Below are 4,712 nucleotides of genomic sequence, written 5' to 3' on the forward strand. Positions count from 1 at the left end.
TTTTTCGGCATGTCAGTATTTGTTAAAAAAGGCATACAATTACAAAGGGACCCCACCCCACGACGAAGGAACCTAAAGAGAAGAGGAAAAATATTTTAGGAGCAGATTCGAGCAGCACTTACAATCACTTGTGCAAAAGGCAAGTGCGTGCAAGACATTCATATCGTCCTTCCAGCATAGGAGCATGTTTGAGCTTTTTTTTAGGATATGATAAGCGATGTCGTAGAGTTGTCTCTCCACAGCGAGGAACAGTGCGGATTCACCCGCTTTGTTTACCAGATCTGCTGGATCCTTCTCATTAATTAGTTCCTTCACAACCTCAAAGTTACAATATCGCACAGCGACGTGCATTGCTGTATCCCTATTCTTATTCACCATGCTCAGAAGCTGCTGTTCGGCGCCACCAGCTTCAACATTCTCTTTTTTGGCCTCGTCGGGGGAGTTAGTTGAATGCATTAAATGTGAGAATGACAGCTTACTCTGGGGTTAGTCCCTCCCTAAAATCCCCCTCGTCAGGCCGAGGATGAGGTGGTCCTCGGTGCGGATTGGGAAAAAAGGCTTCCCCCAAGTTAGCCTAACAACACCAACAAAAAAATGGCCTATGCTCCTCGGCCTGGGCCTTGGGCCTGTTTCGTGGTGGGCCGAGGCTGTGAGGCTCATAGGCCCCACAAGTAATATCCCTTGCCATCCTTGAAAATATTTAAAAGGAGCAACACATATTTTGCTTATGCACATTTTTAAAAAAATAAGGTTTTTACTTTTAATAGGCATAATATATTTTTATTTAACTTGTTTTTAAAATAATAAAAATTAATACAAATAAGTTCATCCAAACACAAGATATGAGTGCCTTAAAGTTATGGGAAATGCTAACGAGTGCCCTTAGGGTATTGGTTAATAATCCATCTAAATAAAATTTTTATGGAAAATGAAAAAAAAAGTAATTAATATTTTAACAGCTTTTTTCATTTCCCATAAAAATGGTATCAAAATTTTTCTAAAATGAATTATTTCGGGCACTCGTTAGCATGACCTTAAAGTTATTTATCAGGTATGAGTATTTCTAAAGTTATTGCGTTTGATTTATCCAATTAAGACACTATTAATTATCAAAAAGTAACTAGACTTTTATTAATAGGTAATTATTGAATATTCTGGGAGTACCATAAATGCGTATTTTTCACTTTCACATAACTGTAAGTTTCACTAATTAAATTTTTTGTGGGACTCACAATTCATGTGAGAAGGGGAAGTACGCATTTATGGTATTCTTAGAGTATTCAATAATTTTTCCTTATTAATTAACAAAATAGTTTAGGTAATTAATTGTTAAGATAATTTACTTTAGATAAATTTTTATTACCTCAAAAATTTAAAATTCTACTTTAATTAAAATTCTATCACAAAAAATTTCAAGAAATTTTAAAAATAAATTAATAATTTATTTTAATGATGTGCATCATCTTTCATAAGTTGTACTTATTTAATATAATACAACTTACAATGCAACTTACACTCTATATATATATATATATATAGTATTTGCGACAAATACACACACACACACACACACACACACACACACACACACACTCTCTCTCTCTCTCTCTCTCTCTCTCTTTATGTCATTTCTGATACGTTTCATTTCTCTCTCTCTCTCTCTCTCTCTCTCTCTCTCTCTCTCCATTTTTAGCTCCTATCGGGTCCCACATTACCCGACTCACATTAAATTGGAGCATTCTGTTTCACTTTGCACTCATCATCACTGTCTATGATCACTGATCGATGATTGGCGTAAGTCTCATCGGTCGGTACTGAATCGGACAGAGTATCGGGCATGGGTTTCAATTTGGCTGTGTCGATTTTTTTGGGTTTTTGTTTTGTTCTTCTTCACTGGTTTTGATGGGCACGGTGGGGTTGTGGCTATGCAGTAATTTTTATGGGTTTGATGGTAGTTGTGGTTGTGTGTTGGTGGTTGAATGAAATATTATTTTATTGTAGTGTTTATATTATTTTATTGTGTTAAAAGCTAAAATAGCTTCACTACTGTAGGATGTGAGAAAGTAAAACAGATAAAGTGACTTTTTGTGTAGCTAAAAAACTAAAAATTTAACTCCATTGCTGGAGATGCTCTAACGTGGAAGTTTCATATTCACTAGCATTATGAGCGTGCAATGCACGGCTTAATCAAAATTCAAATATAAATTAGATAATAGAATGGATAATAAAAATAATTAAATATTTTACTTTTAAGTTATATAATAAATTTATATTGTGTGAATCTAAGGTATTGTGGGGCCTGAGAACTTGGTAACCTCGGCCCACTTTACATCCGGCCCAGGGCCCATGTCGAGGAAGAAGGGGCGCTCGAGGACGAAGTATGAAGGACTGAGTTGCTCGGAGCCCCACCGAGGATGACCCTGTCCTCGGAGGACCGAGACCAACATTAAGTGGGGGAGCAAGCCCAGGATAGGTTGTCACCTTCGCACTAAATGCGCTCACCTAACCCTCTGGCCGCACTAATGGGGATGTGACTTCTGGACAGGGCAGCCTTGGTTGCTGCAACTCACATGAGTACTGGTAAAGCGGCTGATGGGGCCGATGGTCAGAAGGGAGGGGCGTGGATGATTAACAGGTGGAAGAAAGAGATTGTGAGAAAAGGGGTTATATAAAGGGAAGAAACAGATAAATGAGAGGGGGGAGACCACTGTCAAGCTCCTCGGATCGGTGCCGAGGAGCGACCTTGGAGGGTAACCCTGGTGTGCCAGCCTTCAATGGAGGGGAATTCTACATTGGGCGTTGTCCGTTTGCTAGGGCCGAGTTCTTGAACCTGCTCTCTACAAATTCATTATAATGGGCCAACCGGGCTTGAGCCCACTCTCTCAACAATAGAAGTGCTCAAATTCGGTCCCTACAATTGGCGTCGTCTGTGGGAAGAACTAATGCATTAGCAAGCAGAACGGTTAATGATTCCCTCGTTAGGGGCTTGCGCAAGGTTAGGCAGTTTTTCGTCACCACCGGCGACATCGACCCCAAATCCCATCAAAAAAAAAAAAAAAAAGAGAAAGAGAAAAAAGGAACAACTGACGCCCTATAAAAAATTGACACCTCAATAATTTGAAAATAAATATTGTGAAAATTTGTTGTTCTAGTATAACAATGCCATGTAAACGCATATAAATATTTGTGAAGTGCTATATCACAATATTTTCACAACAAATCATAGGTGGTAAGTTGTTATTAATTCTAATTTAAATCAACAAATTAAATTACTTTTTTGCAAATTCATAGCAGTAAATAATAACTTATTTATTTAGAATTTGTTGTAAAAATGTTGTAAACGTATCATGTCTCTAAACATTTAAAAAAAAAAAAAAAAAAAAACAGTTTAAGTAATATGCAAAACAGTGAGTTTTGAAAACAACCAATTTTTTTTTTGAAAATACTAAATATTTTTAACACACACACGGGGAGAGGAGAGAAGGTTTTAAAAAACTTACAGTGATGTAGATCCAAAAACTCACCAAATAGACTAAACCAAACTGGTACTGTAGAAAGAGCTATTCCCTCTTTTTATATAGTTAGTAGAAGTAGAAAATAATAATAGACATATAAATAGAAGAGATATAGATAGTTAATGGAGTTTTTTTTTTTTTTTTTTTTTTAACTAGTTAATAGAGTTAGTGGACAGTAGATGTATAGATAAGATAGAAAAAGACGTTGCAAAGTAACAGGTTTTAGACCCCTTAAAACACAACCAGATTGTTAGCCTAGATTAATTAGCCAAGTTGTTACTTAGTCAAATTATGCAATTCTAGGTTAAAGCAATCAAATAATCATATCAAAATAATAAAGCAGTGGAATAATAAAAGACACAATGATAAATCACCCAGGAAACCACACGGTAAAAACCTAGGGGATTTGACCCACCGATCCTCAAGGCAAACCTGAATCCACTATGAAAGAATCGAAGTTCATACAAAAGGACTACAAGCTCCCCGCTCGACTTCCTAATGCTACCCACCAGTAGAACTTATTGACACGACTACGTGCAAGCTCTGAATCCACGGACTCCTTCTTTCTTGAATTCTTCAATCAGTTACAAGCATCCCACGCTTGATATTCTTTAAACTTCAATGGTAGCAACCTTGTTGATCATCAAGATGTAGATAATATCTCTACCTTGAAAACCCTAAGTTTATGTGAAGGAAAACTCCTCAAAGATCTCACAAGAGATTCACATAAACAGCAATATGAGCAACAAAGACTTAGAGAGGTTTGGGTACAAAACCCTAAAAATAAAAGGAGGCACAAGAGGCACTCTAATCTCTCTCTCCACCAGTCCCAAAAATGTGGCTTACGGTTTCCTTTATATAGTGGGAAAAGTAGATCTGAAACCCTAATCCTTAATGGGCTTAAGCTGCTGTTTGGGCCGACTTAAAATTCTGCAGATACGATTTTCGATCGATCGAGCCTGTTCTTCGATTGATCGAACCAGGCAAAATATGAAGTCTTCTTCTTGCAGCTTGTATGTTCTTGAATCTTGACTTGAATCACCTTGAGCATTGTCTAATAAAACCTATAGACTCTAAGATCTATATCTAGATAAGTTTGTGTTCACGATTTGCCAATTGTTCTAAACATTTAGAACCTAACACAAAGAAGTCTACCTGCAATATCTGACAACTTCGATACAGAATGAAATGCTCAAA

Source organism: Quercus suber, unplaced genomic scaffold (assembly GCF_002906115.3).
Source record: "Quercus suber isolate HL8 unplaced genomic scaffold, Cork oak 2.0 scaffold_947, whole genome shotgun sequence".
NCBI lineage: Eukaryota > Viridiplantae > Streptophyta > Magnoliopsida > Fagales > Fagaceae > Quercus > Quercus suber.